Source organism: Kogia breviceps, chromosome 12 (genome assembly GCF_026419965.1).
Source record: "Kogia breviceps isolate mKogBre1 chromosome 12, mKogBre1 haplotype 1, whole genome shotgun sequence".
Lineage (NCBI taxonomy): Eukaryota > Metazoa > Chordata > Mammalia > Artiodactyla > Physeteridae > Kogia > Kogia breviceps.
This window is the reverse complement of record NC_081321.1, coordinates 19,937,208-19,961,290: the sequence shown is the minus strand read 5'-3', so window position 1 is coordinate 19,961,290 and position 24,083 is coordinate 19,937,208. Positions and strand designations below refer to the sequence as shown.

Sequence of the window (24,083 nt, the reverse complement as noted above, 5' to 3'; positions counted from 1 at the left end):
CCAGAGATCTCGGCCGCCTAGTAAAGTTAATACTTACTCAGTTTCGCAACTGCGCCGCCCCCGCAGGCCGCCCCGCGGGGCCGGCCGGGGCGCTGGGGACGCGGCGGCGCCCGGCGGCCGCCCAGCGCCGGTCCCCGGCCACGCAGCCCGGCGCGCCCCGCTCCCCGGCGCTCCTCCGGCCGCGCGCCCCGCACCGGCGGGAGGCCCCAGCTCCTCGGCGCGCCCTCTCCGCGTACCTCCTGGCCGGCGCTAGGTGAGCGCGGAAGCCCCGGGCGGGGGTGCCTGGGTGTGCGAGCGCGCGGGCAGCCGCGGCACCGCCGGCGGGAGCCGCTCCAGGCGCTGCACCGATGCTGCGGGCCGGCGGGCAGGCGAGGCTGGGCAAGGAGCCGGGCGCCGGGCGCGGTGCGGGACGCCGGGCGAGCGTAGGCGGCGGAGTCCGCGGCCGGCTCGCTCCCGCGGCCGGTGCCTCTGGGCGGGGGGCCGGGCCGGGGGCCGGGCCGGGCGGCTGGCGGCTCCGCCCCCTCGCCCGGCCGCTGGCTGAGCGCGCGAGAGCGGCGGCGCGGGGGCGCCCCCCTCGGCCGGGCGCTCGGGTTACAGCCGCCGCTCCCCCGCCCGCACCTCGCCGGTTCGCCCGCGCCGGGAGACAGTGTAACGGAACTGGGACGCCAGCGCTGCATTGTGGGAGCTTTTAAAGCGGCGGGGAGCGCGGCGCGGCCTCTCGGGCTCTCGGTCCCCCGCCCCATACCCCCCGGCACGGCCCGCACGCCGACCGGCCGGTCGCACACCCCCAGCCAGCGGAGGCCCGTGGACCCGTAAGCCAGAAATGGTGAGATGACCGGTGCCTGGCTGACTCTCCCGGAGCAGAATCTTCCATAGCCCGGGGATGAGACTTGCAAAACTGACCTCCACCGTCACCCTGGAAAGTAGGAGGCTTTTTCTGCGGACGCTTTTTTAAAAAAACAAACAAAAAAACGCCCTTCCATCCCCTCAGGACTGGGTTTGAATTGCTTTTCATCTGGAGTGGCAGTGATTCAGCGACCCCCTTCTCAGCAGCAGGCAGTGACAGAGACAGGAGACGAAAAACAGCGAATGAATCAGACGTGAGTAACCAAGTTTAGAAAGAGCTGGGCTCAGATTCAGAAAACCGCTCCCCACTCCACCACATACACACACACGCATATGCACACGCATCTACCTTTAAATATAGCAAATTGTCAATGAAGGAAAGCAATGCTTTTATATGGAAACGCAGATGTGTGTGTTTTTCACCATTCCACCTCTGTTTTACGGCATGCAATTACTCTAGCCACCAGACAGAATCCAGTCTTTGGGCCAGACTTGTGCTCACACAAGCCCACAACTCAGGAACAGCCATCAGTTTGGAGTTAAATGGGATGAGGATGAATAATGGATGAGGTGCAAGGAAGCATTTCAGTTATAAAATGTCCCTTTTGATTCTCCAGACACTCGGTTTGGGGGTTTGTTTTTTTTTTTTGTTTTTGGCTTTTATGCTTTTTTAATTATCGAAACGGGAATATTACATTTGAAGCACAACTTGTTACCACTTGTCTTACTCAGGGCTTGATTTGTTTTGTTTGGAGTTTGGGTTTGTAGGCTTTTTGTTTCTTCCTCTTTTTATTTTGACCTTTAGTTATTGCACAGCTCATTAGTTCCTCTACCTCAGAGGTGAACTGAGGAGAGGGATGGTAAGACTCAACTTTGGCTAATCAACATTTGGAGGATTTGGGGACAAGAAAAGTTCTCTATGCTTCAAGTGTAAAGCCCGAGGGAACTTTTTAAGAGACTCTGTAGGGCATGGATCCTCTTCCCTGAGGAGTTTTCCAGCCTTAATGTTAACATTTCCTAAGCTCTCATTGCCTTGTCAACCTCTAATTCCACTGAGTCACATCGGTCACTGCCTAATTGCCAAATCTAATGGACACATTCAACCCCCATCTTCTGGTGCCCTTTGTGGCATTTGCCAGTGTTGACCCCTCCTTCATTTTTAGGAGCTTCCTCCCTTTTTTTTGCTGTGATAGTCATCCTTTTTTTATTATTAATTTTTATTGGAGTATGGCTGCTTTACTATGTCGTGTTAGCCTCCACTGCACAACAAAATGAATCAGCCATAGTCATCCTTCTTTTATGGAGGCCTTGAAACAGGAATGAGTGATAACAGGAAGGAGTGTGGCTATTGTTAAACCAGGACTCAGGATCTTACCAAGTAGAAGAACCTTCATCTAGTTTATGTTGGTCACCAGGAGGGTCCTGACCTCGATTTTATCATGCATCCAGAGGTGAACAAGTTGACAGACTCATGACAGCTACCTTTCATGTGACCAGCATTTAAATCAGATGAAATTTGCTATGATTGAATATCTGTGTCCACTATTTAGGGGAAGCACTTACTAGGTTCCAGGTACCTGGTGAGGTATCCCCACCTCCAAATCAGAGTGTACCTTACTGGGGGCTGCAGAAGTCAGTGAAGTAACCTCTGTCCAGCCCAGATAAACCCAGAAAAATCTCTTCCCTATCTCAGCGCCATGTGGTTAATGCATCCTTTCCTCAGCATATAGTATAATTTGTTTTGAGCTTTCTTAGCCATAATCACATCCCTGTTAAGCCTTCCTGAGATCACACCAAATGTCCTTGGCAGGATTCGTAAACAACCCTTATTTCTGCTTTCTAATTATATTCCCTGAAAGTAACCTAACTAGATGAGTGAGTATTCATGCACTTCACGCCTTGTGACTAATCAGATTTGATTTTCAAGAAAAGAATCTGAGGGGATGGATTCAGAAAAGAGGAGAATCCGAAGGGAGAGAGACATACATGGAGAACAAAGAGAATGAACAAGCGGGGTCAGCACCTAGAGACATATTGAATGTATCATCAGTTTCCTACTGCTAACTATAAGCAAGTTACCACAGACTTAGCGGCTAATAACAATAAGAATGTGTTATCGTACAGTTCTAGAGGTCAGAAATCCTAAAATCAAGGTGGGGACTGTTTTCCTTCTGGAGGCTCTAGGGGAGAATCCATTTCCTTGCCTTTTCCAGCTTCTGCATCCCTTGGCTTGTGACCTCTTCCATCTTCAAGGCCACAGCATAGCATCTTTAAATCTCTCACTCTCTTTGTGACTTCTGCTTCATAGTTAAGAGGATGTCTCTTTCTCTAAGCTAGGCAAAGAAAATAGGAATTGATGTAGATACATCTCTAGCCATACGTGTTATGAACTGAATTGAATTATTTGCAGGAAGAAAATATGTTGTCTTCATTACTAGTGAAATTGTCATTTGGATAACTTTTTTGCCTGTGTCATTGCTGAAGTGGTGACTCATTAGTCCAACTAACCCTATAACCCTCTGGTAACCCACGTAACTGAAACCCAAGGTGTTATAACACACTAAGAAACCAAGTTCACATCTGCTCTTCCTGGGGATAAATTCCTTTCTCCGGAAATCCCTTGCAACTTTTTCTTTATTGTGTCAGTGGAATCATATTTCTAAGCTTGAGAAATATGTATCTGGACCAACGCTTCCCAAAGAGGTCCACCAGGGAACACCACCTTGAAAGATGGGATGCTGGGAAGACAGTTGTCACCGTGCTCAGATAAGGCCCATGGAACACAGTTGGGACTACAGTTCAGGCCAGAAGCAGCTTGTCGGTGGGTCAGATCCGTTAAGGGCCACGTGGCGGGAAATCCATTCATGAGCAAGTCCAAGGGAGAAACAAACATTTTGTCAGAAACAAGTAGGTATGTGTGCTGGAAGGAGTAAATTATGGACTTCTGAGTATAACTTACACATTTCTTTATTGGCTAGTCCCACCTATCTTCCCTTCTCTTTCACTGCTTCTTTCCCCACTCTGTGTTTCACCCAGACTACTTACAGCTTACTAACCTCAAACGGTGGTTCAGGACCACTCCTCGGTTCTCTTACCATGTGACTCTGAACTTGCTTGTTTACCAGTGGAGCCCTCACTATCCTCCTCCAACTTCGCCCCACCCCCACCCCCTTCTTAAAGCCAGGGCCTCTGTTGTATTTATCGCTCTATTCCCCATGCCTGACACAGGGCCTGGCTCAGACTGCGAACTCAATTAATATTAGTTGAAATAACAATTAAATGAATGAATGATAGAATAAATGCAGTAAACTCATGTCACCTACTCACCTGTTATACTTGCCTTGGATCTTCTTTCTTCTAACCTATAACGAGCTGAGAGTTCCATTTTCGTCATTAATTTATAAACATAATAAATATGGTATTGTGCTAGTGCTGGGCTTACAAAAATTAATATGACAAAATTAATATTAATATGAGCTCACAGGCCATCTGAGGAAAGAGATGTTAAAAGAGAAAATTAGGTAGATAATGCTAGTTGCCGATCCCATTCCTTTTTTTTTTTTTAAATGTTTTATGTCAGACGCTGCCTTCAGTGAATGAGCTCCTCCTTGCGGGGACATGAGCTCTTTATTTATTATTTTTTTAAATTCATTTATTTATTTTTGGCTGTGTTGGGTCTTTGTTGCTGCTCATGGGCTTTCTCTAGTTATGGCGAGTGGGGGCTACTCTTCGTCGCGGTGCGCGGGCTTCTCATTGCCCTGGCTTCTCTTGTTGCGGAGCACGGGCTCTAGGCGTGCGGGCTCAGTAGTTGTGGCATGCAGGCTCTAGAGTGCAGGCTCGGTAGTTGTGGCACATAGGCTTAGTTGCTCTGCAGCATGTCGGATCTTCCCGGACCAGGGCTTGAACCCATGTCCCCTGCATTGGCAGGCGGATTCTTAACCACTGCACCACCAGGGAAGTCCCTCCCTTTCTCCACTTCTTTCTTTGTAATAGAAACCTGATTTTGTGCCCAGTGAGAAGTTTTCTTTCACAACCTTCCTTGCAGATAGGGGTTACTAAGTGTTGACCATGTGGATATGGGCCTTCCAGGAAAACTCATTTGTGTGTCCTCATTTATGAGCAGGGCCGACTCAAGCACTATTCCTGCCTGAAACACAGATGTAATAGCTGGAGTTACAGCAACAATCTTGTGATATCAAGGCTACCTTGAAGCCTGAAGTCATATACTAAAATTTGTACAAATGGGATCATTTAAAGTTATTCAGCCTATCTTACCAAGCCTGCATTTAGTCACCGTTACTGACAAGTTTGGAAGGCAAAAAAAATCATCTCTCCTCTTCTCTTCAGTATACGTGTGTAGAAAGCAATTAAATGTGGTTTTCTTCACCATTCCTAGTGAAAATCTTGTACATATACTGAAACACTGCAAAAATCTATAAATACTGTGATTTATTTGACCCACATAAAGGGCCTTTTTAGAAACAACCAACAGTTCTCAGATCTGTAGGAATTTTTAATTTAATGATAGTTTCTTGTTAAAAAAATAATAAAATGTTTAGAGACCAAATCATAAATAACTCCTTAAAGGACCCTCCAATAATTTGATGGAACAGGAGGGTGATGAAAATTTTATTATGTTAAATAGTGAAGTACAGTATAGAAAGAAAACAAAGCATAAACTATAAATGGAAACTATAACAGGTTTTACCAAAAGGAATAAATACAAATATATTCAGAAATAGGATTTAAAATATGATTGACTTCTTATTGAGGCAGAAGTTTTTTGAGAGGATAATCCCATGAAAATGAAAGTCTTGGTTTTTTAATTGTAGGCTAGAAGAATGGATTTAGTCAGCTGAGATTAACTATGGGGGGACTCCACAAGAGCCTATACTAGGATCCGAATACTGGAGAAAAACAGTGAATGTTGTGCCTGATGTTAATAAGTTGCATCCTTGTAAATACGTGCAGTAAAATCTGGACTGTCTGGCATTCTTTCCACCTGAATGCGACTCACCAATCTCCCTACACTTCTCTAATGCTATAATTGAGGTTTATAATGATATCCCCAGTATGACTGCTGAATCATAGCAGAAAGATTAAATTATCTTCTGCTTTGCCTTTATATGTTTCATCATGTTTTTATTAATTGCAAACTGGAAATCTGATCTGTTTATAACACTGCTAGATTAACCAGAGCCTCGTTATCAGGGACCCAATCATCCACAGTAACAGAGTTTATAGTTCTTGGAGGGAAAGCAACCCAACAACTGATTTAAAATGTGAGATTTATATGATCATAGTAAGAATAATTATTATAAAATAATTAAGAATCATCCAGACACATTTGAAAGAATTGTAACAAATGTATTGATTAATAATATATGCTACACATCTAATTCTTTTAATAAGTATAATAACTCATATTCTGTAGAAAGAGAAAAATTACCTTAGAGTATGAATAAGTAAATCTTCATTTAGGCGTAGGCCCAGGAATATTATAAATTGAGTTGCGTTGTATGTCCAAATTTGGCTTAGGGTCCTGTCAAGCTGCTCCTCTTCTCACCCTTGGTTTTCTCAGGGATGTATTGCTCTGGTGACAATAAAGGACCTCTAATAAACATGAAAGGAGCATGTATCTTAGATCAGGTTCTCTGGAAGCAGAGCCTGAGACAGGGATTCTTGTGCAAGTGACTTATTGAGGGTATGCCTCAGGAGAAGGGGAATGAGGGAGGTAGCATAGGGTAAGGCGGGTAAAAGCAAAGACAAAACAAGGCCTCAGCTGGAGACCAGCTTTAGCATGATCCTGTGGGGAACTCTAGAGCGGGAACTGGACCACAGAGTTGGTCCCTTGGGGCAAAGAGACTGGCCTTTTGCACTCCTATTATCAGTCACTCATTAGCTGTAGGTTGGTGGTAACCCCTAAGGCAAGGTACCTCCTGTTCCCCCCAAGGGCAAAGGTGGTTCTCTGAGAGAGAGGCAGCTGCATTTAGCAACCAACACTCACAGCAGCTAGGAATGCACATACTGGCCCAAGGAAGGGATCTGAGAAGGGTACCGACAGCACCCATGACACATCCTATGTGGATAGGTTAGAGCTCCACACCCAGCCCTTAAGGATCCTGTAACAACTGAAGCATACTACTAAAAGTACTGCAGAGACCAAGCACCACGTTCAGCCTTGTCTCTAAAGGAAAGTATGCTCAGGGCACAGCTGGGGATGTGCGGAGCCCATCTCTTCTTCCAGCACAGGCGTGGGAACTCCCTCTCTCCTCACCTACCTTTCATGCCAAGCAGTGGCAGCTGGTGGTGGCTTCCGTGACTGAGGCGAAGTGCCCAGTAAGGAAGGAACTAAGGATGTTAGGAGAACTTAGGATAGATCCAGACAGGCTGGGATGCGACAAGGGGACCTTTGGGTTAAGGCTTATGTCTGAGGCCACTTGCTAACCTCCCCCTTTGTTCTCTTCCACTGGCCCTAGAAATGTACTTGCTCGCTTACCTTTCCTCTGTCCGTCCCTCAGCTGCCCACTAGGGTTTCTGTTTCCCCTGGCCTGCTGGAGCTGTGTTTGTCTGTCTTCAAACAGCTTTTCCGCCACTCTTTTTATTTTTTAAAAATTATAGTTGATTTACAATGTTGTGTTAGTTTCAGGTGTACGGCAAAGTGATTCAGTTTTATATATATATATATATATATATATATATATATATATATATATATATATATATATATATGCATATATTTTTTCCCCTTAGATTCTTTTTTCCACCACTCTTAATATAACAAACATTCAACTTCAGCTTTGCAACACCTTCTCAGAGTTTGACGGCTGGGTGTGGGTGTGGGGAAAGGGAATAGAGTAAAAATCCTTCCCATGCTATTCCCCTTCCTAAATTTAGCCCCATGAGCCAGGTGTAGCGTGGGTGCTACTGGTGGGTCTTTGGGAAAAACAGAGGCCATGCTGTTGATTCACCTGCATTTCAGGGGAGCACCCAAAGGCTGTCCTGGGAGGTGCTGGGTGAAGGCTCTGGGGTACAGTGTGGGAGTGAAGGGGGCAGAGAGCTCCAGAGGAGATACACATGTGGGCAGGTGGTGCAGGAGCAGGGGCAAGGGTGTTGCATGGTCTTCCTCTAGCAAACTTGGGCACCTTCCTTCTCTCCCCTGGTCCTTCAGCCCCAGACCTTCCGCCGAAGACACCAGTTTAGACTAATGGAAGACACATTGACACCTGAGACTAGGTGAGTGTGAGGCAAGAGTGCAATATACTGGCTATTATAGGCTCTGAAGGAAGGGAGGAAAATCATAAGTTTTTTTTTTTTCTAATCTGGGAAAGGAAGAGATGTTCCCTTTACCCTCAGGCTGGGGTAGAAATAAATGACTTCCCAGAACTACTGACATTGAGATTACAAATAGTACCACTTTGGCTGGAATCAGAACATTTTCTAATACTGTACTCAAATAAGTAAGGGGTCCGGGTGGCCTCAGCAGTACAGCCCACACGGGTGCCGTGTGACACGGTGGAAGGCAGGGTGGGCAGGTTAAGACGTTAATGGTATCATCGTCTTCTGCCTGACATCTTCCAGGAGAGACCCTTCCCTTCCTGCTGCTGCCCTTTATCCTATGTGGGGATTCCAGTCTTCCTGACCTGTATGGGGGGTAAGGCAACGCATTTAAGTAAGAGAACTTAAAAAGAACTCTAAGTCTCTTTGCTCAGAAAGTTTGGGAAGATACCAAGACAGATTTTGATTCAAGTCCTGACTCCAGACCTTAGTTTTCTTATCTGCAAAAAATAAGGGGTAGGGGCTTCCCTGGTGGTGCAGTGGTTGAGAGTCCGCCTGCCGATGCAGGGGACACGGGTTCATGACCCGGTCCGGGAGAATCCCACTTGCCGCGGAGCGGCTGGGCCCCGTGAGCCATGTCCGCTGAGCCTGCGCGTCCGGAGCCTGCGCTCCGCCACGGGAGAGGCCACAGCAGTGAGAGGCCCGCGTACCGCAAAAAAATAATAATAATAATAAATAAATAAATAAAATAAGAGGTAGAAGAGAAGAGGATAGTATTAGTAGCATGTGAAGACTTACCGTGATTAACTGGAATAATGTGTGTAAAGCGTTCAGCACAGTGCCTGGTACATAACTGTTGTTGTTGCCATTATTATTATATTATCATCATCATCTACAGGCTTGTAGGTGAGAATATACTTTAAACAAAGCCAATAATTATAATTTTCCGATTCAGTATACTCTGTGCCAAACATTGTTCTAAATACCTCTCCTATAATAACTTTTTAAATACAACAACCCTATCGGGTATACTGTTACACCCAGTTTATAGATTAGGAAGCCAAAATGGAGAGAGATTAAAGAGTCCATCATTAGATAGCGACAGAGCTGGGATTCAAGCCCAGGATGTCTGACTTCAAAATCTGTACTCTTTACCACTGTAACTAGAGTGAGGCCAGACTCAAAAAGGGCTCAGAGAATGCAGCATAGAACTGGCAAAGGTTCAGGGTGCAGAGATTAGAATGGAATTGCAAATTGAGGTCTGGGTGAGGCCGGTGCCTTTCACCTGGCGCCCAGAGCGTGCTGAGGGTGAGGGCTGAGGAGTGCGGATCGGGCAGCCCCAGCAGCACCACAGCTTCCTCGTCACGGACTGCTCACCCAGCAAAATAAGTTAACCTGCTATTGGAGAACGATTGATGTTTCCAAGTCAGTTTACAAGCAAATTGGGCACGTCACCCACAGGTGAACTATGACTAAGACAACAGTGTGTATTTTCAAGGTCATTCCTGGTCTTACGTGTCTTTTACCAGGTAAGGGGCCATCCTAGGAAATAGCCCAGTGAGAGCTAGTTTTTCTGCTTAATAAGCTTGTTCACCCTGGGTGAGTCCCTTTGCCTTCCCGGACCTTTCTACGGTGGAGGCGTGGTCTGGCAGAGGTCTTTCCTCTCCCACTGTTCCCTGTGTACCCTCCGTGTGTTTATTCCAAGAGGGCCGGGCATCCAGGTGGGGCTGCATTGTTCTTACAGCAAGGGCTTCTAGAATTACCTTATGTGTCACATCTAGCTCTAATGTTCTGAATATATGCATCATAAATTGAAATAATTGGTGTCACTGAAAGAGAAGAGACATGGCAGAACAGGGTTGCTCCAGCTTCTAATAATGACCCAAACAGCAGTTCAAACATCCAACTAAAAAATCCAGGGAAAAAAAAATTGAGTTAGGCTTAGTTTGTACCACAAACATAATATTCAGTGAATATAATTCTGTTATTTTTTTTTAACCTTATTCTGTGACTTCATTCGTAGCATTCAATTTATATATTGATTTCTAAGCATTGGTTTCCAGAGAAGTCATTATCCTGTGAGCAATATGGGCCACTAGAGCTTTATAACAAATAAATGGACGAAGAGTGGATGCCCTATGAAGAAATAGCCTCGTGTTACCTGTTGCCCTCAAAACTGGGACGTGCACATACTAATAGGGGTCACGACAGCATGTCAAACTGCAGAAAAAACTGCATAATACTTCAGTGATTCTAGACAGAAGTAGATAATCAATTCAGCCCCGGGTAGCTTCAGAGAGCAAGTCAAAAGAAGGAAATCTTTTTATTCTCCTCAGGGCAGAGATGTTTTTTGGTTCTGTGTTTTAATGTTAGCACCTGCTGTTCCCTAGGGAAGTGTTGGTTAAGACAAAAACCACTGTTTATTAGAACCAAGTGTCAGAAATTAATCAAAGATGAGGAGCGGGCTTCCCCGGTGGCGCAGTGGTTGAGAGTCCGCCTGCCGATGTGGGGGACACGGGTTCGTGTCCCGGTCCGGGAAGATCCCACATGCCGTGGAGCGGCTGGGCCCGTGAGCCATGGCTGCTGAGCCTGTGCTCCGCAACGGGAGAGGCCACAACAGTGAGAGGCCCGCTTACCGCAAAAAAAAAAAAAAAAAAAAAAAAAAAGATGAGGAGCATGTCAGTTTCCCTACTCCTGTAATAAAAGAATAATTGTGATTGTACTCTGGGGGTCCATGTAGGTAAGGGGTCTAGTTCTGTCTGGCCATTTTATGTAGAAGCGAATAAGGGGATAAAAGGGAGTTATTAAAAACAAAAGCAAAACAAGCAAGACAAAATGAAATATGGGAGCTAAGATTCTAGTCCTTGGCAATCAACCCCCAGGCCTGGGTGTTATGCAGAAAAAGGACACCGTTGGACACCCCATTGCAGTGTCAGTCAAGGCAGGTGATTTTAATTTCTGTTTTTCTAATAGGCTGGAGTTGGCAAAGGGGAGAAGTGGTGATTTGGGGGAAGAACTGCTTTGCACATAACAAATAGTTTACCGTGAGCACTCAAGGACATCCTTAGGGTATATTTTAGAGATGGTGAAAAATTCACATGAATGATTAAAATTCAAATTTCTAAAATTGAGAGAAAATATTCTTTTTAAAAAAAATTTTTTTTAACATCTTTATTTGAGTATAACTGTTTTACAATAGTGTGTTAGTTTCTCCTTTACAACAAAGTGAATCAGTTATACATATACATATGTTCCCATATCTCTTCCCTCTTGCGTCACGCTCCCTCCCACCCTCCCTATCCCACCCCTCTAGGTGGTCACAAAGCACAGAGGTGAACTCCCTGGGCTATGCGGCAGCTTCCCACTAGCTATCTAATTTACATTTGGTAGTGTGTATATGTCCCTGCCACTCTCTCACTTCGTCACCGCTTACCCTTCCCCCTCCCCATATCCTCAAGTCCGTGCTCTAGTAGGTCTGTGTTTTATTCCCATCCTACCACTAATCTCTTCATGACATTTTTTTTTCCTTAGATTCCATATATATGTGTTAGCATACAGTATTTGTTTTTCTCCTTCTGACTTACTTCACTCTGTATGACAGACTCCAGGTCCATCCACCTCACTACAAATAACTCAATTTCATTTCTTTTTATGGCTGAGTAATATTCCATTGCATATACGTGCCACATCTTCTTTATCCATTCATCTGTTGATGGACACTTAGCTTGCTTCCATGTCCTGGCTATTGTAAATAGAGCTGCAATAAACATTTTGGTACATGACTCTTTTTGAATTATGGTTTAGGAGAAAATATTCTTAATTATTATTTATTAATTAGAATTATTTAATCATTCTAATTTCTTAATGTCGGCAGAAGGTAACATAGACAGACAGGAAGATGCATTGGGAGGTTACGTGGGTTTAAAGGAGGTCTGACAGGCTGCCCTACAGGCCTCTACTCCTCCTAGGGCGAGGACAGCATCTTGGAGTGCTCTCCTCTTCGTTCAGACCTCCTCTTCAGCAGCCAGTTCAGTAGTTACTGTGCGTGTAAGAGGTGCTTGAGTGAGTCTTCGTTAGATAAATGAAAAGCAAATTAATGCACTTTTCAGAGCTCCCTTCAGAGACCCGAGCCTGAGTGAGGACAGCTATCAAAAGGATAGACTCTTTGAGAATGAAATATATTGAAGTCTTCTAATGCTGGTTGTCAGTTTCTAACCCTTCTTCATCCTCCTGGTTACTCTCACCCCCCACCCCCCCACACACCCCCCACACCCCCCCACACCCCAACCCCCCCACACCCCACCCCCCCACCAGAGGACAGAGCCCTGTAGATGGCTCCAGGTAAACTGTGAAGTGAGTGGATTAGCATCTAGGGTGGGGCCGGTGGGTGGGGCTGACTTTGGGCAATTTATTTTATCTGTCTGGGCCTCAGTTTCTGCCTGTGGTGGAGACGGTGGTGGGGTGAACTGGGAGATCGGGATTGACCTACATACACTAATATGTATAAAATAGGCAACTAATAAGAACCTGCTGTATTAAAAAATAAATAAAATTCAACAATTCAAAAAAAAAAAGAATGTTTACCAAATAGAGCGATCTGACCTAGAGTAGGCCCTAGTTCCAGGTAGCCTTTATCCTCACTCTTACTATTGAAATCAGAAGTTTCAGGTCAGAGGCTTGATCTTTTAGTGAGATGCTTTCCCGAATCTGTCTCATGGTGGGACAGGGAGTCAAGTGTGAGACCAGAAACCCAGCTTCTGAGGAGCGGGAGGGAGGGCACTGATGCCCTGGTGATGATTCAGAAATGAGCACTGGGTACCAGGCGGGCCAAGGTGAGACAGAAGAGTTTCTTCATGCACTTATTTGTTTTTGTTTTGGGTCCATTCTGCTGATAAACCTCCTCACTCAGAGGTTATTACTGCAAATGAAAAACACTGGTAAACCAGTATTTTGGCATTAGCGTTCTGAGTGAGAGCTCCATTGGCGGGGAGGGGCTGAGCCGTGGTTGAAGGGTTTCTTTGTGTTGACTGGGAATGCCTGTTCATCACCTTGTAAAGTTGGCTGAGGGTCTTCAGGTTATAGTGGAAAACCGTAAGAGTCACATGGCAGCTTTTCCAAAAGTCTTTCTTGCTGGAATTTCACTGGCTTCACGCCCATCCAAGCAGCCTCTGTCAGAAGGAACCAGAGCGGCTGTGACGTGTCTGTTCAGGGCAGTATTGCATAGGCGTGAAGCAGTAGCTCCATCTTCCCAAAACCCAGTAAAGTCCCCCGTCACGGCAAAGCTGAAGCTGAAAACACTTGAATCTGCCTGTGGAGCTGGAAGGGGTCTTAGAGCTCATCTCATCCAATCCCTTCGATTTCCGGTTGAGGAATCAAATCCAGAGCTATCTGAGGACCTGCTCAAGATAACGCAGCTAATTAGGCTCAGAGTTAAGACTCAAGATGGAATACAAGCAAACACTTGTATTTATTAAACTTCATTTCGATTCCTTGTCTCCTAAACTTGTATCTCTCTGCAAAATACTTAAGACAACAATAAGCTGGGATAAGAGAAATTTGTGAAATTGTGTCAGCACGTTTGGGGTTGTCTTCATATTCTCTGAAACCACAAAAGGCATTTGATTGAATAGTTTGCAGCCAATTTGAGAATTTGTATTTATTTTCAAATGGTGCTTTCATTTTTAGAAGTTAAAGAAATCATTTCTTCGTACTCAGGCTTCAAAAAAGGCTGGGTGGGCTTTCGATACCCATGGCGATGGTTCCTTATTGCCAGAGCCACTGTTAGACCAAGTACTGCTTGGAAGGCAATTCGAGGCAGTTTCAGAGGAGCCCCATGTCATGTCTTTCTGATTATAGTACGTGTGGTTGTCAAGCGAGAGAAACCACATCCCTTGGTGAGCTCCGCAATCAGTGGGCTGTGAGCAGTCAGTCAGCCTCACGGGGAACAGCCTTCCGCTGTACTTAAGACACAGGACTTACCCCCAGATCAAGCTGCTCGAAATTGCCTTTTTACTCAAGATGAAGCATTTCAGAGGTCATGTTGTACTCAGTAAGGGGAACTATTAAGTTGTAATGAAACAGAACAGCTAGAAAGAAGAAAACAAATGTGTACTTCAAAGATGCAAAGGAGTGTCTTCATCAGGGCCCTGTTCAGATGTATCTTTTCTGCCATGAAGATTCTTCTGATTTTCATTTTGATAGGTTTTCCTTTTCTTAATTTTAAACCACGAACTCTCCTTGTGCCAATTAACAAAAAATGAAACAGAAGTCAGTCACTCCCTAAAATTCCTCTTAGATCGCGAACATTCTTTCTCTAGCCGTGGTTGCTTGCGTGCTGTGTCTTCTAATCCGAGACCCTCACTGCAGGCAGTGATCAAATTCCTGGAGATGGGGTCAGGGAAGACTCAATCCCAAGTTGTCCCCATCCTTCCCCCCTGAGAGATCACGCCTGTGTCAGTCCTGGTTCCTTTCTTCCACCCTCATCTTTGTCTTTCCCTCTGTTTAGCTCTTTCTTTATACCTTGTAGACTAGAGACGTGAGCATGTGAGATTTTTCCTCCCTTCCCTTCTCTTTCTTGGTTACGTTATAGACTTCTCTCCTCCTACACCTCTGTTCATTATATTCTCCCTCCCATTTTGTTCCAGAAATCTACCTGTAATGCATGGCTGATAAGCATATTCATTTTGCTTATGATTAACCTCAAAGGAGGAAAACACATTTTGGTGTGTTTTCAAACTGAAGAACCACTGCCAGAATACGTCTGAAAGTTTGCTTTGACTTTGCATTAAAGTATTTGTTTCCCACTCCCCACAGCCCTCAACTCACCTCCTCCTTCTCTAATTAAACTTCATTTCCATATTAAAAATATTTTAAAAAATTATTTCCAGCTCACGTTTTGAGTGCTACACTACCGTGTTGCGTTCCACTGCCTTTGCAATGCAGATGTACCACAGGAGGTAAATGAGCCCTTTTGAAGTAATTTTGGAACCTGGCCATTTTTAGAACATTGTTTCTATGAGAAAATGAATTCCCAGCTTTCAGAACATGATTTATTTTAAGTTGGGTATTTCCTCTCTGTGTTTGGTACAAAAATATTCTTTTTGACGTGGTGACATAAAATCAGAGAGCTGACTTGGTTTTTACCTTGTTGAATATTTTCATAATAGAAAAAAAATAACCTGTTTATTTCTTACATTTTATTGTGTTTTGTATAACGTTCTAGAGACCTTGAAATGCATGTTGTTGGTAATTCATAATTTTTCATAGCCAGAGATATGCAGAGACTGCAGTTGTACACGGTTTCTGTTTTTCCCCACTTCCTGGGCACATGGAGAGACTGTATTTTCCAGTCTGCCTTGTAGCTAGGTGTGGCCATGGGAGTGGGTACTTGCCAATGGAATACGAGTACAAGTGATTCGAGGAACTTCTGCCTCATCTGCTTAAGAGGCTCTCCCTGGCCTGAGACTCTCTCTCTTTCCCCCATGTAGGCACCTAGACAAGAGCAACCCTGCAAGCCAACTGTGGATGGCAGAGTTATTGCCAGCCTGGGTCCCCAGTGACTGGCTGGAGCAGGACTGCCCACCAAGCTGGGGCACTTGTCTTGCACTGTTACCTGGGAGACAAATAAACTTCACTGTTCCTTGAGCCACTGCATTTTGGGGTGCTTTTTCTTACAGCAGCTTAGCGTACTCTATAAAACTACTACAAAAATTATTTTACAAGATGTCCTATTGTAAAGTATTTTACCAAAATATACTGAATAATCAAAAGCTACATAAGCAAAAAGTAATTTTCTTCCAAAAACAAAACTCTAGACATTTTTTTTTGATTCTGTTAGTGTATTTCTCTATATATTAAGAAATGGATAAGGCTAATTTAATCCTCCATTCAAACATAAAAGTCTGTTTACCAAAGCCAGACATGTTTTCCAAAGAGTTGTTATTTGAAAGGGGTAATATGTTCTGGCTTGCATTATATCTATTAAAGGAAAACAAGTAAAAGAATACCCACCTCAGAAGCACATTTCTTTGATATAGTATCCCATAATAATCCCATTTTAATTAGGGCCAAATTCTGCTTATGATCAAATGCAGTCTCAAGAAACAAAATTCTTCCAGGGTCACTTTATAATACAATAGTGAAAGAAGAATAAAGCAAGGTTAACATCATTGAATTTCAAAAAAAAATTATAAATTGGAATGAGGGTAGAATCACACACATATTCATGGTTTATTTTTTATACCACAATTGGTGTCGTATTTAATGGTACTTCTTTGCTGAATATTTTTGTGTATTTGTTGGTTGCTTTGTTTTTCTCACAAAGTAAAGTAACATTTGTAATTTAGGTTTTCCATAAAGTTCTTCCATTAGAATATATATTAACAAGATAATCTAAAATATGAAAGTTAAAATAAATAGTGCCAGATTGGCCCATGGCTAAAAAAACAAACATCTAAGCCCTGAACAAAGTAGGGATGAATTCATTCCTCAAAATCCTAAAACGAGAGAGGTAGGAAAAGGGGTTATGAAAGAATCTACGACCTTAATAACATTAAAAAAACTGAGTGAATATTACAGTATTCTTCGTAGAACTCAGAACTCTGGGTGAATTCTGAGACAAAACATTTAAGAGGATAAAATAGGCATTAGCTATAGGAAAATAATCCATTCTCTCTGTACATATTTTTAACTAGTAGCAAATTCATCTCACTTTATTTTTTAAAAATTTTCTTTTGTTTTGTTTGGCCACGCTGCACAGCTTGCAAGATCTTAGTTCCTGGACCAGGGATCAAACCCGCGCCCCCTGCAGTCGAAGCGGGGAGTCTTAACCACTGGATCGCCAGGGAAGTCCCACTTGTTTTTTCTTTAAATGCAATACTGGACTTTAACTCTGTCTGCCAGTATCAAGATTTTGATAATTGTAATCTAGATCTTCTTTACTCATACGATGATGTCTACTTCAACCTTAAACTGACATCTGTGGAACTTTGCTCTAGTAAACATTGCTTCCCCTCTTCTACCAGTTCCTGGCTGCCTGACATAACCAGCCATCAGACTGACGAGAGAACGTGCTTATAGCGTTCTGTAAGGGGGATAGAATGCAATATGGATAGAATGCAGTATGGAATAGAATGCAATATGGATCATAGGTCTGAAAAGAATCAAGATTCTTAGGTTTTCTACTTCTCGGTTTCTGTGTTTAAAAATATAAACCCACAGGGACTTCCCTGGTGGTGCAATGGTTAAGAATCCACCTGCCAATGCAGGGGACACAGGTTTGATCCCTGGCCCGGGAAGATCCCACATGCCGCGGAGCAACTAAGCCCGTGCCTCACAGCTACTGAGCCTGCGCTGTAGAGCCCATGAGCCACAACTACTGAGCCCACATGCCGCAACTACTGAAGCCTGTGCAGCTACAGCCTGTGCTCTGCAACAAGAGAAGCCACCGCAATGAGAAGCCCGCGCACCACAACGAAGAGTAGCCCCTGCTCGCCGCAACTAGAGAAAGCCCGCGCGCAGCAACGAAGACCCAACGCAGCCAATAAATAAATAAAGTTGAAGTTGCTTAAAAAAAAAAAAAAAAAAAAAATATATATATATATATATATATATATATATATATATATATACCCACATTATAGTAACTGACTGCTGTGTGACAGTTCATCTAGAGTCTTGGTCCAAAGAGTCGTCTAATGCTGGCTTTAGTGCTACTCAACTCTACGACAGATCCAAGCTGGGCCTCAACTTCCTTATCTGGACGTGGGAATACTTTATTAATATTTGTTTTTCCTAAGCCCACTCTAGAAGAAGTCTGTACCTGCAGGAAATTACACGGCACATAACTCTTCACTTAAAGCAAAAATAAAGACAGCCTTAAAGAGGAAACAGTATCCCAATGGGGAGGGAGGAGTAAATGGCTGAGGAGCATGTGACTTTGGCAAAATGCGTCCGGGATGGGCCAGCCGGTCAGAGGGCCAAATCCAGCCTGCTTCCTGTTTTGTTAAGAGCTGAGAAAGACTTCTCCATTTTTTTTTTTTTTTTTTTTTTTTGCGGTACACGGGTCTCTCACCGCTGTGGCCTCTCCTGTTGCGGAGCACAGGCTCCGGACGCGCAGGCTCAGCGGCCGTGGGCTCACGGGCCCAGCCGCTCCGCGGCACGTGGGATCTTCCCAGACCGGGTCACGAACCCGCGTCCCCCGCGTCGGCAGGCGGACTCTCAACCACTGAGCCACCAGGGAAGCCCGACTTCTCCATTTTTAAATGATTTTTTTTTAATTCCGAAGATGAAGAGTATTTCATAACACATGAAAATTTTATGAAATTCAAATATTAGTGTCTATAAATAAAGTTTTACTGAAACACAGACATGCCCTTCCATTTATGTGTTGTGGCTGCTTTCACACCACAACAGCGAGAGTTCAGCAGTCATGACAGAGACCGTACAGCCTGCCAAGCCTAACACATTTACTAGCTGCCCTTTATAGAATTAGTTTTGCAAACCTTCCTCTAGAATGTTCAAGGTAGAAATGTCCAATGGCAGGTGGAATTTAGATGTTTGGAATGATCCACAAGAAGCAGTAGTTTAAAATGTGCGAGTTAAGGAAGTCAAGAAGAGATTCGAGAAAAGAGGTCTGGAGAAAGCACCTGTGGAAGATGACTTTGATAAGTCGGGAGAGGAAGGAATCCCTGAAGGGAGGAAAGAAGGCACAGGTAGAACACGGTGGGTGTCCCAAAAGCCAAGCAAGGAGTGAGTTGGTGACAGCAGACATGTCAGAGAGATCAGGTAAACTTAAGATAAAGCAGTTCATTGGATTTGGTGACTAGAGGTCATTGGTGGCCCCCAAGAAAGCGATTTCTATGAAACTGTGGCATTTGCCAGTTTTCAAGAGGTCCAGGAGCAAACAGATTTGCCCTGCAAAGGAGACCAACATTTGTCTGCTTGCTTGCTTGTTGTTTTTCATAGAATACTGAGAGTGTTTGTAGCCCTAACAGAAGCATTCAGGAGATGGAGATGAAGAGAGGAGACAGAGAGCTGAGGAAAGGAATGGAGCAGAGGTTGAAGGGATGCCTAAGTTGAATATAGAAGGGGCACAGCTCCCTCTGAAACAATGAGGAAGAAAAGAGTGGACACACAAAGAAAATTTGAAGGGGGAGGCCAAAAAGGGCGTGATGACATTAAGTGACAAGGTTAACTACATAGAATAAGGAAGCTGGAATAGCAACGGGGCATTTCAGGAGGGTAAACCAGTAACCATCGTGCGTGAAGCTGTACAAAGTGTGTCTAAAAGGACTGCTGAGGAAAAGTATTTTGATATGGTTTTGGAGTCTTTCCCCAAAGTTTGGTAGCTTAGGTGTGGAGATGGAAAAGAAGTTGAAAGAGGCTGAGATTAACATGAAAGACTCCAGAAAAGGTAACATGTGGAATGACTGTTCAAGAAGGCAGTGTTGAAACAACTTGTCCTGGAATCCAGACTGGTTGGTAGAGCAAGGGAAACCAGAGGGAACTTGACCAGCTAGGATTAGAAAGAAGACTTAAGAAAGAAATGAGACTGAAGTGTCATTTCTGTAAGGTGAAGGAAGTACAAAAGATAGAAATCAATGAAGATAAAATCAGAAAGGAGGACTTCTATCATGACTATCATCAAATGAAAGATCGTGGGATATTGAAAATAAGGTGTAAGATCTGGCTGTCATGGGGGCTATGGGAATCTTAGAAGAAATCTGAAGATGCAGCTGCTTTATCCTGGAAGGCTCTTGTTCCTCAAGGTTTCTTGTCCATGTATGCGTCCAGGGTCTTGTAGGTGGAAGGTGATCAGAGACCAGATAAGTGATGTCTGAGCTGTTTCCAGTGGGAGCAGATCACAGAGAAAAGCCTTAGCCAGAGAATCTTAACTTGAACCTAAGGGGTTTAGTTGAAACTGAGTAGTCCTTTGGAATGGAGCTGAACAATGACTCAACTCATTGACTTTGGCTCACTGGGCACCCTTTCCCTCCCTCCCAGAGAAACTGAGATTGAATGAATAATAGCTGTGAAATGCTCCTTTGAGAACAAGACTCCTACACACTAATAAATACTAAATGCTTTTCATTACAACTTAAGTGAATGACTTGCTTCCCCTCAAAATGCATCATAATGACTGGCATGAGAAAGAGTGACATTTCCCCCAAATGTTGCACATTAACACTAATTTATTATAGACTCGTGAATGTCTATAAATTTTGTTGATTGAAAATTAATTTGCATCAAGATTTGAGGAATGGAAGGAGGGAAGTTAATAAGTGCCCGAACCATTCAATTATTTGAAGTACCTAGACTTAGCTAAAATTTACTAAAGGATAATTTTAGAACTTATTCGTCAAATTAAATAGTGACATTTGGGGGTCATTTGAAATGAAAAACATCTTTTTTTTTTTTCCCTCAGCTCCCATTTTACCTCTTCTCCCCTTGCCCCTGGTCCCAATCTCCATCCCATCCTTGCTGCCCCTGGATATTCATATTTTCAGAGGTTCGGCACTGGTAGGAAGGAAAATATTCACATATTCCAGAAAGCAAATAATTTCTTGGTCTTCCTGACATAAGAATACTAGCTTTCCCACAGAGAAGCAAATTGGATGACAATTTTAGGATAATTGAATTGCTTGATGCTTTTCAAGTTGTTTGGAAACCAGTGCTGTGAAAACCAGTTGTTTTCAGTGCTACCTGTAGTTTCCTGTGGTAGGAGATTTGCTATTTACCCGTTAAAAACAAAACACAGAGCATAGGCTTGCAGATTTGTGAGTGGGTTTATGTTATACCGTGACTTCGAAAATGAAAACTCGGTAAACTAAGTTAAGGCAAATTGAGTTGCCCAAATTTTCAATAAGTTAGGTATAATAATTTGAGGTGGACAAAAAAATCTGTATAAAAGAGACCCAGAGATCCTAATTTTAAATCATTGGAGGGCCAAATGGTCACCCTTTCCCCCCCCCTTTCTGGATAGAGATGGAGGGTATCAGGGCTTTCAGGTATGAAACCATTGATAATGATACCAGGCAAAATGGTTGGTAATCACAAAGAGAGTAAGACCCAAAAAGAAAACTATCTGGGCAGAGACAAATCATGGAACTGAGCAAAAACTGGATGATGCTGGCCTCTGCTTCTGAACCTTGACCTCAGAATTACCTGGAGGGCTTGTAGAAAGACAAATTGCCAGCCCCCCACCAACAGTTTCTGATTCAGTAGGTCCGGGATAGGGCCCGAGAGTTTCCTTTCCACCAAATTCCCAAAAGACATGAATATGGGCATTACTGTGGCCATTCCTCAAGGAAGGAGAGCATGGCAGGGGCGGAGCCTGGCAAGTCCTATTTACTCTTCTCAAATTTACCATTCACATAATTTGCTTTTCATTCTCTGAGGCAGAGCGATGAAAGAGTAAAGAGGTGGGAATGTTTCATGAGCTGAGGTCTCTCTAGATGCAAGGAAAAACATCAGGAGCCTGGAATAAATGTCCTCTCCCTATAGGCAGGCGAACCTAGCATAAAAGCAGACAACTTCCCTCTAAAGCCTGCTCCGTTTCAACGATTCTGTTGGGACTTCCCTGGCAGTCTGGTGGTTAAGGCTCTGGCGCTTCCACTGCAGAGGGCACGGGTTTGATCCCTGTAGTTAGGGAACTAAGATCCCGCCTGCCACACGGCACGGCCAAATATGTGTGTGTGTGTGTGTGTGTGTGTGTGTGTGTGTGTGTGTGTGTGTGTGTATGATCTTGTTCCTTCTAGAAAGAAAGCACGACCAAGATTGGGGAGTAGTAAAGAATCCCAGGAAGATGCAAGATGAAGGAACCAATACCGTATTTCAGTAGCATGGTAACTTGAATTACTGGTGCCCAGCAACAGGGGATTGCCTGCAAGACTAAACACTGGAAGTGGGCCTGGCTGGCGGCTGAGTCAGTATCCCGAGGAGAGGCTGGTTGATCTAAATTTCGCACGTGGCTTCCAAGTCCGCTTCTCTCTGTGGCCATTTCGACTAGTTTTCGTTTTCTATATTCTGCTGGCCATTTAGTTTGTTCCTCAGGAAAATGGCTCAAATTGACATTTGGACACATTTGGAAAGGAAAAAAAAGACACTAAAGAGCAGGCTCATTCTACTTAAACCATGTGCAACCAGACGAATATTTCCAGTCGTCCAACCTGCTACGAGTCCTAATTGGTCACATCCTCAGAGGTTTGCGCTCCATGGCCGTCGAAGTGCAGAGCCTCTTCAGCTCTCCTTCCGCCCAGTCGCGCTGCAGTGTCAGCTTGCGCTCCGGGAGTTCCCGCAGCGATGCGCACGGCCTCCTGCAGTGGATGAGGGTGGGCTCGCACCACGTGACTTCCCAATGTGCTCGTGCTCAGTAGAGCACCTCCCTGGCCCAGTGAAAGTCCTTTAAGTTGGACATTGTTGAAATGCCCCCGGAGGCACATTTTAAAGCCGAGATTTTAATTACAGACCATTAACTACTGCTGCTTCTGTGTCTTTAATTGAGTACTGTATATATAGTTCTAGGGCCCTTGAGGATTTTACCCCAACAGGTGAAGTTTTATGTGTTCAATGGATTTTTGTTGTTGCTGTTTAAGGCGAAGTGTTTGAATTCCGATAATTCTTGCTAGGAACACAAAAGAGAAAGCAGAAGATGCCCAGGAACTCAATAATTGAGTGGGTGAAGGTGAATATAGGAAAAAAAAAAAAAACAGCAGGAAAATGGTATCTGAACTGACTGAAGTACATAAAGTCCTAGAACCTTCACACATTTTTATTACTCAAAGAATTCTATTTTTATTTGGCAAACCAGAGGGTTTATATTAGTTTTATCATCTTATGGTTGGGATAATCATCAAACTTAAACCTGAACTCAAACCTAAACCTGAACTCAGACCTAAACCTGAACTCAGACCTATAGTTTCGTCAAAATTCTAGCTAAAAGCGAGAGAAAAACTTTAAAAATATCTCTTTCAGAAGTTCCAAACACCTATATAAAATTCTTAACACTGGGAAAAATTGTAAATTTACAACTATTGGTTACCATAAGTGAGTCTTCCTGATTATTTTCTTAACATGAGTAAAATGTCTTCAGAACTGTTTTCTCTTGACTATTCACAGCGGTTAATGAGTGTTCAGTGTAGTTCATAAATGATCGTTTAAACACAGAGATAGGAAGAAAATGAAGAAACCAAGCTTCTAGTCTGCATTCTGCCATAAACCAGTGGTGTGATCTAGGGGCCAGTTAGTGTTCTCATGATTAACATACCTGTTGTAGAGCATTCAGAGATATCTCATAAAGGTAAAAATGAGGTCATGTATACAAAGCACTGAAAAAAATTTAAAGTGTTACATGACTTTTAAAGTAATCAGCATCGTTTTAAATGGACGAATAGCATAAACTGAAGGTGTTCAGCTTAGGGAAGGTAAGACGGAAGTGGTAAAGCAAAAGTGTCTTCTTATACTTGAGAGCTGCTCAGTTGATCTGGAGGACAGACTTTAAAAGCGGGTGGAAATTACAGTCCAGTAGTTTTCAGCATAACATAATAAAACAACTGTCTACAGCAGTGGGGTAGATGGTCTTGTGAGAGAGTGATCCAACTGTCCACGACAGCCTGCCTGCCAAGTTCCTATACTGATTGTCAGAGATGCCTTTTGTGACATTAGCTGCTGTAATGTATTATTGGACCAAGAGCTCTCTAAGATCCTTTCCAACTTTCAGAGCCTCAGTTCCTGTGTTCATCTAAAAAACTAATCAATGAATTTTGTGGCAGTTGATTCTATTGATTATGTTTATATGACAGGATACAATCAAGTGGAAAAATATATTCACTTAGGTGTACCATGAAGATCCTAATGTGTTCTCCAGAGAACAGTGATATTTCTAGAGCATGGGAGGGCTGTATGCTTAGTGGGCATTCCTTAGCGCCCTCCCACAAATGCCTTCACTAAGCAGCAGTGCT

At 43.8% G+C, this 24,083-nt stretch overlaps 2 protein-coding genes across 14 annotated transcripts in view; one reads left to right on the top strand and one right to left on the bottom strand.

The window, feature by feature from the left end:
* The window catches only part of RASSF8 (Ras association domain family member 8), a 130,995-nt gene extending 129,972 nt beyond the window's left edge, over window positions 1–1,023 (bottom strand). For 2 of the 4 annotated variants that reach the window (XM_067008927.1, XM_067008926.1), the window contains exon 1: window positions 38–101. The gene's annotated coding sequence lies outside the window, so the exon portion shown is untranslated. Of the gene's footprint in view, window positions 1–37; window positions 107–903 lie in introns of those variants that run through there. The other 2 variants (XM_067008929.1, XM_059081195.2) reach the window with 2 other exon arrangements.
* LMNTD1 (lamin tail domain containing 1) overlaps window positions 619–24,083 on the top strand; it is a 458,342-nt gene continuing 434,877 nt past the window's right edge. For 9 of the 10 annotated variants that reach the window (XR_010835782.1, XM_067008917.1, XM_067008919.1 and 6 more), the window contains exon 1: window positions 1,079–1,100. The gene's annotated coding sequence lies outside the window, so the exon portion shown is untranslated. Of the gene's footprint in view, window positions 1,101–24,083 lie in introns of all 10 variants that reach the window. The other variant, XM_067008913.1, reaches the window with a different exon arrangement.